At 47.0% G+C, this 18503-nt stretch overlaps 2 long non-coding RNA genes across 2 annotated transcripts; both read left to right on the top strand.

The window, feature by feature from the left end:
• Positions 1–4754: 4754 nt before the first annotated feature.
• LOC129627197 (uncharacterized) lies at positions 4755–14093 on the top strand. The gene is made up of 3 exons (XR_008702474.1): positions 4755–4884; positions 13682–13929; positions 14057–14093. It is a non-coding gene; the product is annotated as an uncharacterized LOC129627197 (long non-coding RNA).
• A 267-nt stretch (positions 14094–14360) lies between these two features.
• LOC129627196 (uncharacterized) lies at positions 14361–16992 on the top strand. Its single transcript, XR_008702473.1, has 2 exons — positions 14361–14725; positions 16713–16992. It is a non-coding gene; the product is annotated as an uncharacterized LOC129627196 (long non-coding RNA).
• Positions 16993–18503: the final 1511 nt, after the last annotated feature.

The raw sequence follows: 18503 nt of genomic DNA, 5'->3' as shown, positions 1-18503 counted from the left end.
CTTGGGTGACCTCAGGTAAGTCACTTCCCTCCTGGGCTGCTGGGGACCAAGATAACTGCCGTTTCTCCCCAAAGGTCAATTTTTGTGTCTCTGCCCAGGTGAGGTTTAAGGAGCCCCTCACTGTTCAAGGTGACCCTCATGTAGGCCAGTGCCTTTCAAGCTCAAACAGCCTGCAGAATCACCTGGAAGTCTGGTTAGAGTTTCTGATTGAGTAGGTCTGGGTGGACCAGAGAACACCCATTGCTCCTGGGTGAGGCTGATGCTGCCAGCTCTTGGGCCTCATGTTAGGAATATGTGGTCTGGATCAGTGTTCCCTAACCTTTATGGCGCCAGGGACTAGCTTCCTGGAAGACAATTTTTCCACAGACTGGGGGCTGGGGGAGGGGGGGTTTTGAGATGATTCAAGTGCATTACATTTATTGCACACTTTATTTCTATTATTATTACATCAGCTCCACCTCAAATCATCAGGCATTAGATCCTGGAGGCTGGGGACCCTAGATGTTTCATCTTCACAGGGACTTAAAGACTTTGGGCCAGTTTATCTACCCCTCTTCTAAACTCTACTATCTCCTACCAAAAAAAACAAAAATAAAAATTCATTCTGTACTTTCCTTATTCAAAAAAAAAAAAAAAATTGAAAAGTGGCTGTAATTGGCTCATCTCCTAGTCCTGCCCTGCTGTTCTTGTCTGTGCTCTGAGCAGTGGACCATCCACAGCCTCATCTCCTCGTGCTGTCCTGTCCTTCCAGCCCATTAATGAACATCAGCCCAAGCGCCCCCCTCCAGCTTCTCCCTTGGCAGTCAACTGCCTTCCCATCCTGCTCTTCACCACCCTTACCATTCAGCTTGGCACTCTCAAGCAATTTAATTCTCCCAGCAAGGCAGCGTGCTGCTGCTGCTGCTAAGTTGCTTCAGTCGTGTCTGACTCTGTGCAACCCCACAGACAGCAGCTCACCAGGCTCCCCCGTCCCTGGGATTCTCCAGGCAAGAGCACTGGAGTGGGTTGCCATTTCCTTCTCCAATGCATGAAAGTGGAAAGTGAAAGTGAAGTCGCTCAGTCGTGTCTGACTCTTAGCGTGTCCGACTCCTACCAGGCTCCTCCATCCATGGGATTTTCTGGGCAACAGTACTGGAGTGGGGTGCTATTGCCTTCTCCCAAGGCAGCGTGAGATGCTATCAAATGCCTGAAGAAACCAAAGGGAAAAGCTTGCCAGAACTTTTGTCTTTTTGTATTTAATTTCTGCACCAAAGAGAAAGCCTTGCTAATTGATTGCAATGAAAATACACAGGGCAGACGATTGTGCTCTTTGAAGCACTCAGCAAAATCTGTCAGGCTATGTCTTCCCCCCTGGGAATGACTAAAGTGTGGCAGAAACTAGGAGAAAGGTGGTTAAGGGGAATAGATGGACAGGTGGGGTGAAAGCCGTGGAGGGGCATGAACACCCACTGTCTTGTCTGCCCCATACCTCTTCGCACATCTATTCCTTCAGGTTTACTTGTCCCCCCTTCTGTTCATCTAATTCTGAGGGGCTGTCCATCACAGTGACCCACTCCCTTGCCACAGGCAAGCCTGGCACTTTAGCCATCAAGCCGGGTGCAGTGTGATGCACAAGCGCTCAGATGCTGGGAGAAAGCTCTCTTTTCCCATTGAGATGGCAAGTGTGATATTAGCCCAGAGCCACCAGCTAATTCCCTGCCCGAGAGAGAAAACCAGCCTGCAGAAAGTGAGAATGAGGCTAAAAAAGTCAAGAGGCAGAGGAGGAATGAAAGAAGAAAGAGATGGTGGTGCTGCTGCTGACAGTGGCGACATCTTTTGGGTCCCTGGGCCCCACCGTTCCTAGCCAGCTCCCTATCTTAACCGCTTCATAAAAACCAACACATTTCTCTTTTTGACCTAAGTTCAAAACCTTTTGATGAGCTGGGTTTCTGTTCCTAGAAAGTCAGCGTTTTGATGATTTGATAAGATTATGAGATTTATAAAAAGGAAAAGACAATGAATATAAATAGCCCCATGAGGCTGGTGGTTGCCCTGCTGGATGCCCATCTCTTAGTCTCTGCTACTCAGGTGTGTGCCCTGCAGCAGCATCACCAGGGTGCTCGTGAGAAATGCAGAACCCAGCCACTACCCCAGACCTGTTGAATCATAATCTGCAATTTGATATCATGCCCAGTTGACTCATCAGCTCATTCAAGTTTAAGAAACACTGCTCTGAAGGCTTTGAAGGGCTCCTCCCCAGCCTCCTCCACAACCGGGGCGTGGTGTGGGATCTGATACATCATGGAGCCTGTTCTCAGAGTGTGGAAGCCCCAGGCCTTGGGGAGTGGGAAGGCAGAGGCAGTAACAGGATGGCGATCCCGTGGAACCCCAGATGCGGGTACCCCTGTCCTTCCAGACCACCTGGTGCACAGTCACTTCTGACCAACAGCCTGCAGAAATGACAGCTCTCACTGGCCAGCCACGATGCAATCTGGAGAGAACCAGGAGAGACGTCAGTTCCCTCCTACCGATTCCTGAGAGCTCCCACCTGGAGCGCCTTGCAGCTGGATGTACTTACAAACCACAGTAGAGGGCCCATCATTACCTCTGGGAGCTTGATTAGTAAAAAGGAATTAAAAAAGACATCCAGGAGCATCCCATGACATGTTGCAAGTCCGGTATCCTATAGAAGGTAGGAGGCACATTGCCCTGGACTTTGAGGAAGGGGGAAGACAAAGGTCTCCATCCATAACTCTCACACCCTCCCACAGAACAAGCCCCTCAAGCATTACAGACTGCCTCAGGCTGGATCCTTGAGAAAAAGAGACAGGGCACAAACTGGGGGATTTAAAGGAAGTGCATTAAAATGATGTTTACAAAGGTGTGGGCAGGGCTTGGAGAAGACAAAAAGGGAGGATGTAAGGAGCTTGGTCTGAAGGGGTAACGGGGTGGGGACAGTTACTGGAACCTACAAAGGATAGATGGACAGAAAGGGGTTTCTGAAAGGAGATGTGGCCTTCAGGAAACCATGGTGACCCAACAGGAGGAGAAATACCCTGACATCATTCTCCTCCCGCCCTCTGTTCTCCAGCCACCGCCTGCTGCTGCTGCTAAGTCACTTCAGTCGTGTCCGACTCTGTGTGACCCCATAGACGGAAGCCCACAAGGCTCCCCTGTCCCTGGGATTCTCCAGGCAAGAACACTGGAGTGGGTTGCCATTTCCTTCTCCAATGCATGAAAGTGAAAAGTGAAAGGAAAGTCGCTCAGTCGTGTCCGACTCTTAGCGACCCCATGGACTACAGCCTACCAGGCTCCTCCGTCCATGGGATTTTCCAGGCAAGAGTACTGGAGTGGGGTGCCATTGCCTTCTCCGCCTCTCAGTGGCCAAATCAACCCAGAAGTCTAAGGGTAAGGGGATCTGTTGGTTCAGTCCATTGGAATCTGCCTCCCAGCACACAGAACAGGTGGGTTAAGTGAGGAGAGGGAAACAGATGGTCCAACACACAGATCAATCTAGGGGCTGGATCAGAAAAGACAATACACACCAAGAATGCTATATGGCACACTCCACATTCACAGCAGACATTAATAATCAATTGAAGTCCTTTTGCCCGGCAGACTTGGACAGCTTTCACAATACTGAACACAGCCTCACCTTGAATCTATTAACCTATGACATAGGCGGTGGGTGCCACTGGTTGCCTAGCTAGTATCCATCCCCTCATTCGTCCTTGCTAATATCGTCCCAAGATATTGCTCAGGAACTGACATACCCCAATCCCAGGTGAGAAAGTCAATTTCTCTTGCAGCCAGGAGTGGCCAATAAGATGTACTTGCTGGTGCCAGTCTCCTTCCTCCCTGTTCTTACCTTGTGTGCATTGCTGATCTTGACACTAAGTCCTTGATAGCTTCTTTGAGTCCCTGAACTAGTGCCACAGCTGAAAATTTTCAAGCAGCTTGATATGTGAGAAAAATAAATACCTGTTTGTTTAACCCACCACTCATTGGATTTGACTGACACTTGCATTAAAGTGCACTCGTAAGTGACACAAAGCCTACACACCATCCTTAGGCTGGATGGATGTGAGTCCTCCCATTCATGCATGAGTTCATTTCTCCCTGGGCCACTTGCCAGGTGAGAGAGAAGTTAGGTATAATCTCTCTCCTCAAGGAAACGTGATCTATGTTTTAAAGGATGAGTAGGGGTTGGCCAAATGCATAAATCAGAGAATAGTACAAGGAGCAGAAGTGAAAAAGTGTATACAGTGTCAGGATGTTAAGTAGTAAAAATTCAACAAGGAGTCTGTTAATATGTAACAAAACAAGAAACCATCAGTTTTGAACAACCCACTTTGACAAACAACCGAATCACCCTAATTCAAACATAGTCACAAAGAAAACTAAAGTGATTATCCACTTGGAAAGACCCTGAATAACTGCCAAAGAACTATGCTATTTGCTTGCTGATGGGAAATCAAAACCATAGTTTGGGATTTACCAAGATGAGTAACATATTACATAAAAGATATGTAAAGTGAAACAAAATAGCTTCCACATCTTTTACCTCAGACTTGCTTCCCATGGCTGAATTTGGGTCACAGCTTTGGGCTCAGGTCCATCTCTCCAAATGATCTCCCAACTCCTCACCCAGTCTCTCTTCCTTGGGGCCCTCTGGTCTGCTTGCTGAATAGTGAGCACTCCCTGAGTCCACGCAATTTCCCCTCTTAGAATGCACCCCTTCCCCATTTCTTCCAGTCCCAGTTGAAGTTCCACCGACCAAACACAGGTACATCTTGGGTGACCGAGAGACTGGATTTAAGGAAGACACACGTATCCCAGGTGGTTCTCCGGAAGCCCTGCTGCTCTGAACTCCTGTATCATGAGATGTTATCTAGTTCTATCCAGGTACCGTTTGGTTGTTCAATCTTCTTTTAGTGTGATGCTCCTCCTGACCAGGAAATGTGCTGAACATCCATCCAGCATTCCTTTCTTCCTCTCTTTCAGCAACATTCACACCCCTTCCCCCCGGGAAAGTCTTCTATACACCTGCTTTTCCCCTGTAAGCCCAGGACCAGACCCTTCTTTCCATGGGTAGTCATGTGACTCAAGCCTAGCCAATCATAGCATGATCTCTGACCTCAGTGAGTGACCCAAGGGGTACACACGTGACACAAGCTGGGTTAATGAGAGTCCTCCCTGAGGTTTAAAGAAATTGAAGCCAAGAGAGCTGGGAGAGAGCAAGAAAGAGGTAGAAAGAGACGAAAGCAAGGAGAGAGACAAATGACATAATTTACATATTTGGATCCAGTCAACCTTAAAGTTAGGTCCACCCCGTCTTTCCCAGTTATGTGAGCCAATAAATCCCCTTGTGCTTCGAAATTAGTTCAAGTTGCTTTATTGTCATTTAGAAATGAAAGAGTCATGACTAAAACCTACACTCTTACCCCACTGCTCAGCACGTGTCTGCAGAACTGATAACAAAGATGCAAGGCAGATTGGATTACAGTTTGAAAATATACTCGCTGTGATTCCACTTATGTGACACGTTCAGAATAAGCAAGTGTATGGAGACAGAAAGTGGGGGTTGATGGAGCAGAGAGAGGATTGGGGGTGAGGGCTAGGAGATGTGAGATTTCTTTGTGGAGTAATGAAAACGTTACAAGATTGATATTGTGACGGTTGCACAACTCCAAATATATGAAAAGCCATTGAACTGTATGCATCAAATGGGTGAATTTTATAGTGTCTCAATTTTACATAAAATATATTTATAAATTTTCATATATATTTATATTTTATAGTTATATATGATTATGTATTTTTAATACATAACTTTATATGTAAATATATATAGAGAGAAAGAATGTGATGCTAGAAACTGAATAAAGTTAACTCTTGAATTATAAGGAGGGCTGATTTAAGGAACATTTAATTTACTACAAAATTAACTGTATCTTTTTCCCCCAAAACCTGCTCCTATATTTCCTGTCTTGGTGAACAGTTAATGGCAGCAGCTTCAATCACCCAAGCCAGGAGTGGGGGGCATTTTTTGCGTCCGTGTGTGTGTGTGTGTGTGTGGTGAAAGTCGCTCAGTTGTGTCTGACTCTTTGCGACTCCGTAGCCTATACAGGGAGAAGGCAATGGCACCCCACTCCAGTACTCTTGCCTGGAAAATCCTATGGACGGAGGAGCCTGGTAGGCTGCAGTCCATGGGGTTGCGAAGAGTTGGACAAGACTGAGCAACTTCACTTTCACTTTTCACTTTCATGCATTGGAGAAGGAAATGGCAACCCACTCCAGTATTCTTGCCTGGAGAATCCCAGAGACAGAGGAGCCTAGTGGGCTGCCGTCTATGGGGTCGCACAGTGTCGGACACAACTGAAGCGACTTAGCAGCAGCAGCTGCAGCTTATACAGTCCATGGAATTCTCTAGGCCAGAATGTTGGAGTGGGTAGCCTTTCCCTTGGGTTTTAACCAAACACAAGTTTCTCTCACTTCTAGCTCCCAAATCTCTCTCTGAAGGACCCCTCCACTGCCCCCAAATCCATGGTCATCATGCAGACCCTCCCCTCGTTTCCCTGCACAGCCTCCTCACCTACCTCCCGGTCCCGTCTCTCCCCACAGCCCCATCTGTGTTCAAGGCGGCAACCAGGCTCGTCTCCACAGCAGAAGTCCCATCATGCCTCTCGTCCCTCAGGGGCTCCCAAGCTCCCCTTGGCTCCAGCCCTGCTCTTCCTGGTACCCTGCCTGTACCTCCCAACCTCCAATCCCCTGTATCCCCCATCCTACCTCTCCCTTCATCCCCACTCTCTCTCTCTCTCTCTCTCTCTCACACACACACACACACACACACACACGTGTGCACATTATTCAAGCCCATCCTCAACTACTCTGCATCCCCCACTCTGTCCAGGTTCTCTCCTGCCTGACCCAGAGGACTAATATCATGTCCTCCAAGAATCCTGTCCTGACCCCTTCCAGGCAAGTCAGGGGCTTCATCCTCGGTGCTCCTAAAACCCCTTCCATATACTTCTATTATAATTCTAGACACACAGTATTATAATTGTCTCTGTGCCTGTCATATAACCTGTGATCTCCTTGCAGATAAAATCTACAACTTTTTTAAGATTTTTTATTCCTCCCAGTTTTATTGAGATATAATTGACATTTAAGGTGTACAGCATAACAATGTGACTTGGGTCTTCTTTATCTTTATTGCTAACACAGGTTCAGGATGAGGCAAGCATGCAAAATTAGGCTATGTATTGTATAAATAAGGGCTTCCCTGAGAGCTAAGTTGGTAAAGAATCTGCCTGCAATGCAGGAGACCCCAGTTTGATTCCTAGGTTGGGACGATCCACTGGAGAAGGGATAGGCTACCCACTCCAGTATTCTTGGGCTTCACTTGTGGCTCAGCTGGTAAAGAATCTGCCTGCAATGCAGGAGACCTGGGTTCAATCCCTGGGTTGGGAAGATCCCCTGAAGAAGGGAAAGGCTACTCACTCCAGTATTCTGGCCTGGAGAATTCCATGGACTGTACAGTCCATGGGGTTGCTAAGAGTCAGACACGACTGAGTGACTTTCACTTTCATTGTAAAAAAAAATCTGTATTAGCAATATCAAAAGTTTAATTAGACTAGGGACAGTAGTAACATATTTGAAAAAAATCATTTGTGGGAAAATATCCATGATGGATAAAATAGATTACTGTTTACAGACTTCTTCCCTTTGCCCAACCTGCCCAAGAGACTCCTAACTGACAGCCTAATTCTTCCTCCCTCATCTCCCGAGAGATTAAGTCCTAGACGTTTCTGGTGTAGAGTCTACAGTCAGCATGGAAAGAGAGTAGCAAAGGGGTTGAAGCAGAAGGATGTAAGGAAAACAGGCCAAATCAATCCATGTAATAAAGAATGAAGAGAGAGAAAAAGAGGAAGTTCAGTAAGTGGAAGCCACTGCAGCTGGTGGAGAAGGAAAAAATTCTTCAAAGTTCTGGTAAGGGAACAGCTTCAGAGTGCAAGATAGATAGATAGATAGATAGATAGATAGATAGATATATAATTGAGCAAGAGTCCAGAGAACTTTAAGACGTGCTACCAGGCTTCCCTGGTGGTCCAGTGGTTAAAAAACCATCTGCCAGTGCAAGGGACACGGGTTCAATCCCTGGTCCAGCAAGATCCCACATGGTATGGGGCGACTAGGTCCATACACCACAATCGCTGAAGCCCGCTCTCTCTAGAGCCCATGCTCTGCAACAAGAGAAGCCGCCACAATTAGAAGCCTGTACACCGCAACTAAAAAGTAGTTCCCACTCTCCACAACTAGAGAAAGCCCACACACAGCAACGAAGACCCAGCCCAGTCAATAAGTAATTTTTTTTAATAACTCACTATGAAAAAAATTTAAAGAAAAGACATGCTGCCATGGGGTATACACAGAAGCCTGCTGAATGTCCTTTCAGAAAGATGAGAAAAATATTAAATTCCCTTTTCATGGTTTGGTTTATTTGGATTATGCTTCTGTAACTAATCCTAGGATTGGACCATGTGGCTCACAGCTTCAATAGGGTTACATGAGAAGTTGTTTCAGTAAATGCAAAATGAAACTGGAAAACCAACTGAAAGCGTGTCCTGCTATTAATAGGATAAGTCTCATTACCCATTTCTATGGACCATGCTCATCTTCACATCTGTTCATAACTGTTCTCTGTCTGGCAGGAATTCTCATGAGACCAACAGACAGAAAAACAGTTAAGCAGCAGAGGACAAGTAACTTTCCACGATCATGGGGCGTATCCATGGCAAGTGTACTATGTTGCTTTGGTCGTGTCCAACTCTCTGCAACCCCATGGACTGTATAGCCCACCAGGCCCCTCTGTCCATGGAATTCTCTAGGCAAGAATACTGGAGTGGATTGCCATGTCCTCCTCAGGGGATAGTCCCAAACCAGGGATCAAATCTGAGTTTCTAATGTCTCTTGCATTGGCAGGGAGGTTCTTTATCACTACCACCACCTGGAAAGCCCCATCCATGCCAAGGCTATCCCAGAATAAAGGGGCACCAAATTCTGGCCCCTGTTTTACTACTAATGGCTTTCTCAACCCTGGGAAAGTCATTTCCCCTATTTAAGCCTCAGTTTCCTCATTTGGAAAATGACGCAGTTTAAACCAGACAACCACCAACTATTCATTCCAACTCCGAGATGGTGTGATCATATGATCCTAGGAATCTGGGCCAACATTCTCTTAAAAGTCTCCAGACTCCAGCTCACTTGGCCAGCAGTGAGCTAAAGAAAGCTTTAGGGCGATAGGTCTAAAGCTTTTGAACGAGGATTGTCAGCACCACCCATGGGAACTTTGAAGGTGCTTGTGTGCCCATAAACGGTGTTTAATTAAAGAGCAGTGAACAGCAACACAGTGAACAGCCTACTAAAAAGTAGGCTGTACAAGAATATTTCCCCCAACCCAGGGCATATCACTCTGCATCTCTCCTCAACCAAACTACACACACAATGGTATTTGTTAGAAAAATAGAGAACATTTGTTTGGGGTCATTTGACCAGTAGCCCTGGAAAGACAGCTGCCCTTGCTCTCTGCCTGGACACTGTCTGCTAGGCACTGTCTCCAGCCCACAGAGGTGAAAAAACCTCCCAGGCTCCATCAGAGAAATCAGGCTGGGAACTGGGCTGGTCTTAGAAGGATGAAGCTCTCTATCAGAAAGGCTAGGACTCCAAGGAGGAAAGATTTCCATGGCACAGGGAAACACTGAAACCCTGAAATGGAGAAACTGCATCATTTTCCACATCAGAGTAAAGTTCAGACTTCAGAACGATTTCATCGAAGTCGGATTCAGGAATCTGCCCAAAGCCACAGGAACGAGTGAGTGTTGGAGCTAGGATTTGAACCCAAACAAAGAAAGAAAGTGAAGTCGCTCAGTCATGTCTAACTCTCTGTGACGCCATGGACTACAATCTACCAGGCTCCTCTGTCCATGGGATTTTCCAGGCAAGAATACTGGGGTGGGTTGCCATTTCCTTCTCCAGGGGATCTTCGGGACCCAGGGATCGAACCTGGGTTTCCTGCATTGCAGGCAGATGCTTTACCATCTGAGCCACCAGGGAAACCAGGATTTGAACCCATGTTTCTCTGAAAGGAAAGCTCATGCCTTTTTCTTCTTTTTTTTACTGCCCTGGGTCTTCCTTGCTGTTCGCAGGCTTTCTCTCCAGGGTTTCTCTTGTTGCTGAGCACAGGTTCTAGGGCATGCAGGCCTCAGGAGTTGTAGATCCCAGGCTCTAGGGCACAGGCTCAGTTGTTGTGGCACATGGGCTTCATTGCTCTGCAGCATGTGGAATCCTCTGGGACCAGGGATCGAACCCATGTCTCTTGCATTGGCAAGCGATTCTTAACTACTGGACTACCAGGGAATTCCAAGCCCATGCTTTTAACCACAAAGCTTCAGCCCCTCAAGTGTTCATCAGGGCTGGGGACCCACTACAACCCTGGAAACAGCACATGAGCACAAGCACTCAAAACAGGCTGGTATATGGGATACACGCCCCAAGGGTCATAGCCCCTGAGGATTTTCCATCTTACCCCAGGCCACCCGTGTAGACCATCCCCCCTGCTGGGAGCCTGGCTTTCACGTTTGTGGTCATGGAAGGCTGGCTGGAACGGGAGGTGTGGGTTGGGTGGAGTCTTTCAAGGAGCTTTGAAGAGAAAAGCAGACTGAGTAACTGGGGTATCAAATGATTTTCATGATCATCTCCTATGCACTCCTAAGAATGAAGGACCAAGAGACTAAGGGAATTTGACATCCACATCATGACCTGTAAAACTTTTATTTAGTTGTTTTTCCCAGCTGCCTCTTAGAACCAATTTTTCTTTCTTTTTCTTCCTCCATCATCTGATGGAAGTTGAAGACGCGTGGAATACCTAGTATCTGTTTCTGGCAGAGCTTTCACACCCTGATTGATAATTACCTATTCCTGTGACTGTTCCTCCTTCATTGGGCCCTGAAATCCCTGAGGCAAGGATCTTATCTTATTCATCCGTGTACCCCCAGATGAATCACCCAGCATAATGCTCTCCATCAATAATGTGGGAGAAAGGAAGGAAAGAAGCACCGAAGGGAGGAACTTCCCTCCCTTCGTAGAAGGAGATTAAGAAAGCCAAGATCCAGGACAAAAATTTCAGGCTTTTCTTATATAACAACCAAATGTGGTCTTGACAGGATCCTGGTTTGACCAGAGGAACTCTAAGATAGACATTGAGAGGCAAATGGGAAAAGTTGAATGTGGATGGATGTTAGATGATACTAGGAAATTATCATTCATTACTATTATATTAATGGTCTGGGGATTATGTAAGAAAATATCATCTTTCAAAGATGCATAATGAAGAGGTGAAATATCATGTGTGCATGCGAAGTCACTTCAGTTGTGTCTCTGCAACCCTATGAACTGTAGCCCACCAGACTCTTCTATCCATGAGATTCTCTAGGCAAGAATACTGGAGTGGTTTGCCATTTCCTCCTCCAGGGCATCTTCCCCACCCAGGGATCAAGCGCGCATCTCTTATGTTTCCTGCATTGGCAAGTGGGTTCTTTACCTCTAGCACCACCCATGAGATATATATAATTTACTTTTGAATATTTAAAATATTTCAGAAAACAAAGGATGGCAAACTCATGGTTAACATGAGGTAATGAATATATATTTATTATACTCTTCATTTTTCTATACATTCAAAATGTTTCATCACACAAAATTCCAATAAAGCATAACCATAATGCCCTTACCAAATTCAGGCAAGTATCATTACTACAATCCTGTCTCATATACAATCCATTCTAATTTTGCCTGTTGTCTAGTACTTCCCTTTACACCAACTTTTGTTTTTCAGGATCCAACCCTGAATTACATTTTGCAGTTACTTGTCATGCCTCTTTCCTCTCTATTTGGAACCGTTCCCCAGCCTTTGGCTTCCACATTTAAAGACACTGACATCCTTAACAAGTAAGGTTACTGTCTCGCTGCACGTGTCTGATGGTGTCCTCATGATTTGGTTCTCGAATGCTACAGGACTCTGGCAGTAAGACGGCATGGCCTTCTCAGTGCCACACATCGGAATGTACCGGATGTCCATTTATCCTCTCATTGGTGATGCTGACATCAATCATTTGGTGAAGGTGGTGTCTGCCAGGTTTCTCCACTGTAAAGCTATCATTTTTCCCTTTGTAAATAATCTGTAATCAGTGGCAGATATCTTGAGACTGTGTAAATATCCTGTTCTCTAATGTTTCTCCCAATGATTTTGGCCTCTGCTGTTGATTCTCAATGAACTTGAAAATCAAGTTGAATCACATCTGCTTAAATCAATGAATACTTTGATGGCTGCAAAACGGTGATTTTTGTAGTTCTGTCTTTCCTCCTGCTTTCCTGGCAGTTCAGACGGTAAAGCGTATCTTTCCTTCTATGTGTATTAGTTGGCATTCTACTGGGAAGAGCTTTCTCTTTTCCTCCTAGCATAATGGACTCAAAAATGTTTTTTTTTTAATTATAAGCATTTCTATGAGATATTAGAAAGGTGTGTTCTACAGTTTAGCTTTTTTTTTTTTTTTTTTTGGCCATGCCTTGCGGATCTTACTTCCCTGACCAGGGATCAAACCCCCACCCCCTGCAGTTGAAGCCTGGAGTCTTAACCACTGGGCCACTAGGGAAGTCCCTACATTTTAGAGTTTTTAGGTCTCGGTGCCAATTTCTTCTGCCTCTAACATTATGTGTAGCCTCAGCAGGGCCCAGACTAAAGCATATATGTGAAAGAAACTAAATCAATTTTACCCTTTCCTCCAGCATCCCATCTTGGTTCATTCACTCATTCACTTACTCTACAAACACATACGTGCTATATTTAAAATAGATAACCAACGATGACCTACTATATAGCACAAGGAACTCAACTCAACATTCTGTAATAACCTAAATGGGAAAAGAATTGAAAAAGAATAGATACATGTATATGTATCATTGAATCACTTTGCCACACGCCTGGAACTAACACAACATTGTTAGTTGACTATACCCTAATATAAAATAAAAAAATTTAAAAATACAACACCTACTAAGGGCTGAGCTCTGGAGCCCCCCAATTGAATGCACATCTTCGCTAGTGAGGAAGGCAGGAGGCTAGATGACTAACTTCACCCCAATGCAATGGGGTGTCACAGCAGTGGGCAAAGTGGTCCACCAAAGGTCACGGGAAGAAGGGATGGGAAGATGAATGGGAACCATGGTGAAGGAAGACTAGGACACACACACCCCGCCCCTGCCCATGGGGGTGGGGAAATGGGCCTTGCCAGAGTGTTTGGATCAGTGAGGAGTCAAAGGGCCTAAAGTTTGCAGGTTGTAGTTTTGCCTGGTTGGATGTGGCAAGAGAACAAAACAGGTCAAGATTACTTTTTATAAAAATTGCGTCCCACCACATGCACGCTTTTATAACCCCTTTCCTTTCACAACTTGCTCTGGACATTGTTTCCATGTCAACACATGCAGACCGGTTTCAGTGGATTTTCAAATGAGTCATTTTCAGTGTCAGACATGATTTATTTAACCAACGCCTTGCTGATGGGCAGGCAGGATGTTTCCAAATTTTTTGCTACTGCAACCTTTGTTCATCCTTGGTCTCCTGTGTCTCTGATTGTTTCCTTAGGATAAACTGGGGAGAGGCTTTTGGCTTCCAAGATCAAAGACAAACCTGAAGGATTCAAGGCCGGAGCCAGAGAGGTCGGCGTTAGACTGCCCACTGTTTTCCTATCCCTGCCTCATCCCCGCAGCAGAACGCTCTTCCCTAGGATCTCCCCTCTGCCTGCCTGGGCTGACTGCAGACAAGCAGGAAAGCAGGGTTTTGACTAACAGCTCTCACCAACTATTGCCAAGATGGATGAATTAAGACACCAGGTGGGCACATTGACATTTTCTAGACGTAAAAGTTAGAGCCTAGATAGACAAATGTCCTGTCCCAAGATACCAGAAAGGAAAACTATGAAGAATGGAAAGGTTGAGAAGTCTCTCTGCCTGGAAACAGGGGAAGAGATGAGGATACGCATGACCAGCAGTTGGGATAGGAGGAACACTGATGTCGGAGCTGGGCCATACAAATCCTGTCTTTGGAGGCAAGTCACTGAACTTCTCTGAGCCTTGGTTTTCTTGGGTGTAAAATGGGAAGATAATGGCTGCATCAGGGAGATCTGTGAGGACCGATTAGATAACAAAGGTGAGGCCCTGATGAAGTGCTGGAGGGTCAGAAGCCTAAGAGGAAACGTTACCCACCACAGGTGGCTCAGTTAAGAGAGCACGCTGAAGGGACTGCTTAGATGAGTGTGGGCGGGGCTAAAGGAACAAGCGAGGTACCCGGGTCTGGCCAGGCCTGTGGGGCTGGAGGAACCTCGGGGGAAGAGTGTTACCAGAAGCCAGTGACTGTTAGTGCCATGTAGGAAGGACCACTAGCTGGAGTCCTGGTTGTAGCTTCTGCTGCTGACACCACACCAAGGAGAGAGGAAAAGAGAAATGAAGGAATGCCAGACCCCTCCCCGCCAGCCCCCAGCCCTCCAATCTCCTGCCATTGCCTCCCAGGGCCAAGCCCAACCGGAAGCCAGTGACAAAGGGCTCCAGGTGGTACAGCCCCGGAGGAGGTCCAGCCTGTGGAAGGCAAACACCCAAATGGACTCCAGGGGATTCTGGCCAAGGAATCCAGGTAAACAAGCCATTGATTCAGAGTCACCAAGATGCAAGGTGGCAGAATTCATCTAACCCAGGCCTCCCTGTTTCAGAGATGAGGAAAAACAGTCCAACATGAGTCATCCACCTAAGGTCATCTTCCAGTTAGTTACACACCCAAGACCAGAACTGAAATACTATACTCCAGAACCAACTTTTTTTTTCCAACCCACTCCAGCATTCTTGCCTAGAGAATCCCATGGACAGAGGAGCCTGGCAGGCTACAGTCCCTGTGGTCACAAAGAGTTGAACACAACTGAGACAGTTTGGCATGGCAGGCATAAACATCTTATTGCAGCCATGTAGCAAGGCAATGGCACCCCACTCCAGTACTCTTGCCTGGAAAATCCCATGGGCGGAGGAGCCTGGTAGGCGGCAGTCCACGGGGCCGCTAAGAGTCGGACACAACTGAACGACTTCACTTTCACTTTTCACGTTCATGCATTGGAGAAGGAAATGGCAACCCACTCCAGTGTTCTTGCCTGGAGAATCCCAGGGACGGGGAAGCCTGGTGGGCTGCCGTCTATGGGGTCGCACAGAGTCGGGCACGACTGAAGCGACTTAGCAGCAGCAGCAGCAAAGTCGTCTTTGTAGAGCCATCAGTTCACTTACTCCTAAAGCCTCTGAGCCATAAAAGGTCCACTGGCCCTTGTAAAGTATGAGAAACCAGAGTAACCTCCTCTTTCGTGGGCTCAAGCAAGTAAGAATTACAGTCAGTCTTTAGTTCTCAAGTAATTATCAAGGACAAATCTTCCTTCAAATTCAAATCAGTCCAAATTCAAACCGAAGCTTGGTGGGGGAGAAATGAAGTTGAGTATCCTTTGAGGCTTCTCTGGTGGCTCAGACTATAAAGACTCTGCCTGCAGAGTCTAGTAGGGGAGGTGCAACGGTCAACAACAATTACAGCTGGACACTGGCAGAGAGAACTGGAAAGCAGAGAAGCATCAATTCAAAGCAGAAGTGTGGTGCCCCGATGCCCATCGCAGCACTATCCATAACAGCCAAGACATGGAGACGGCCTAGATGTCCATCAACAGATGAATGGACAAAGAAGATGTGGGGTGTGTGTGTCTGTGTGTGTGTGTATGCTATTATGTATATATAATGGAATACTACTCAACCATAAAAAAGAATGAAATAATGCCATTTGCAGCAATGTGAATACAACTAGCTAAGCGGAGTCAGAAAGACAAATATCATATATCACCTATATGTGGAAACCCAAATATGACACAAATGAATTAACCCATGGAACTGAAACAAAATCAGGGACACAGAGAATAAACTGGTGGTTGTCAAGGGGGATGGGGTTGGGAGAGGGTAGGAGTTAGAGGGTGGGATTAGCAGATGTAAGCTTTTAGATATCGAATGAATAAACAAAAGTCCTACTGTATAGCACAGGGAACTATATTTAATATTCTGTGATAAACCATAATGGAAAGGAATATAAAATAGAAGGCACACATATGTATAAGTGAGTCACTTTGCGGAACAGCAGTAATTAACACAGAGCTTCCCAAGTGGCACTAGAGGTAAAGAACCCACATTTCAATGCAGAAGACACAAGTTCAATCCCTGGGTCGGGAAGACCCCCTGAAGGAGGGTATGTCAACCCATTCCAGTATTCTTGCCTGGAGAATGCCATGGACAGAGGAGGAGCAGGCTACAGTCCATGGGGTCACACAGAGCCAGACATGACTAAAGCAACTTAGCACAGGACAGTAATTAATACAACCTTGTAAATCAACTACACTTCAATAAAAAGTGAATTTTAAGACGTGGGGAGGCATGGTTGGCTTCCTGGAGGAGGTGCCACCCACTCTGGGTTCAGAGATAAAGAAGAATAAACTACAAGCAGTAGCAGGTGGGAGGAGGCAGGGTTTAACAGAAACACTGGTAACAAGTGTTCTTCTCTCTTCTCACCTTCTCTCCTACTTAATTTCCATCTGCCTCCCTTTGCACAGCTGAAGGGGTTTCTCTGATGGGAAAACAACCTTGGTTGTTCCATAGAAACAAAGAATCTGCCTGTCAATGGGGTTCAGTTTCTGATCTGGGATGATCCCAGACGCCGCAGAGCAACGGAGCCCGGGAACCACAACTACCAAAGCCCACGTGCCCTAGAGCCTGTGCTCCACAACGAGAGAAGCCACTACAAAGAGAAGCAGCCCACACACTGCAACCAGAGAAAAGCCCTCGCAGCCAAAAATAAATAAATAAAATTACTTTTAAAAAAATAAAAAGAAACACCAGGGTGAGCCTGCCTGGTCTCCGCATGCGAATCACCTGTCTGGAGGGCACGTGGGAACCACAGTGCTCATTCCTGCCTGACTTGATGAGTGAGAAGAGAGAGAGGACCTCAGATTTGGGTAAAGAGCAGGGACAAGAGGTGAATAGAGGGTGGAGCGGGTCCTGGGAGGAGCCATTTCCATTCCTGGAACTTTTCTCCTGCCGAGAACCAAGGCTAGAGTCCACAGAGCCCGAGACAGCTGGGGTTAACACTGGACAAGGGACAGAGAGCATTCACCCTGGTCCCTGTGTGCCTCGGATTTCAGAATAGGTGACGCACCCATTCTTGGCACTTGGAGCTGATAAATCAGCCTGGTGCTGGGCCCAGGCCAGTTGGGTTTCTCCTGGAGCAGTAAATACAAACCCCTGACTTAGCAGGATGTGACTGGCCTCCCCGCTCCAGCCCGTCACCCCCCCAGTCCTCACCCTTTGCCTGCACAGTCCTCCACGTCTCTTGTCTTCAGACCCTAGCAACACTGCCCCGTCTACCTGAGACTCTCTCCCCAGTCCTGCTTCCTTTATCTGGTTAACCCTGCTCCTTTCTCAGGTCTCAGCTGGGCCACCCCTCCTTCTAGAAGTTTCCTGTAATTCCACCCCCAAGTCCAGGGGAGCTGCCTCTGCTTCGAGCTCCCATGTGTCCTCCACTCACCCCTTCAATGTATCTCTCATGGTGACTTGTGATCTCGCTGGGTTGCAGCATCTCCCGTTAGGACTACTTCAGGGCAGAGACTGAAACTTTTCCACCTTAGCGTCCCCAGCACAGCACCAGGCCTACACACGTGCCAAACCACATGGACACGTGGAGAGAACATTCACCCTCTTGTGGGAGCCACAGCCTCCCATCAGGAGGACCAGAAAATCCAGATCACTCCTTGGCTGAAGGGTCCTTCTCCAGGGCCTGAGAGTGCTCCCTCCATAAGAAAAGACACTCCCTTCTTTCTGCTTGCAAAGGGCTTCACGTGCACTTTTCTACCCAGCTTCCCCACGACCCCCAGGGGCAGGTATCAGTCTATTGATTTTACTGATGGTGAGCCGGAGACTCAGCGACTATGGGAGCTGAGAAGCACGTGGGAGGTGATGACGAGAGGACCGGCCCCAGGTCTGCTGATTCTGGCTCAGCACTGTTCCCCAGCTCCTCTGCTTTCCCATCCATGCATCCTGGGCTCTGGCATCGCTGGGTGGAGCCCACTAGCCTGAGATCCGGGTGAGTAGTCACCACTCAGGCCCCTCCAGTGACGTGGTATCCACTCCACGACTCCACTGGAGAAGGCAACGGCACCCGACTCCAGTACTCTTGCCTGGAAAATCCCATGGACAGAGGAGCCTGGAAGGCTGCAGTCCATGGGGTCGCTAAGGGTCGGACACGACTGAGCGACTTCACTTTCACTTTTCACTTTCATGAACTGGAGAAGGAAATGGCAACCCACTCCAGTGTTCTTGCCTGGAGAATCCCAGGGATGTGGGAGCCT

This window comes from Bubalus kerabau, chromosome 14 (assembly GCF_029407905.1).
Source record: "Bubalus kerabau isolate K-KA32 ecotype Philippines breed swamp buffalo chromosome 14, PCC_UOA_SB_1v2, whole genome shotgun sequence".
NCBI classification, from domain to species: Eukaryota; Metazoa; Chordata; class Mammalia; order Artiodactyla; family Bovidae; genus Bubalus; species Bubalus kerabau.
The sequence above is the reverse complement of the archived record's forward strand: the minus strand, read 5'-3'. Positions and strand labels throughout refer to the sequence as shown.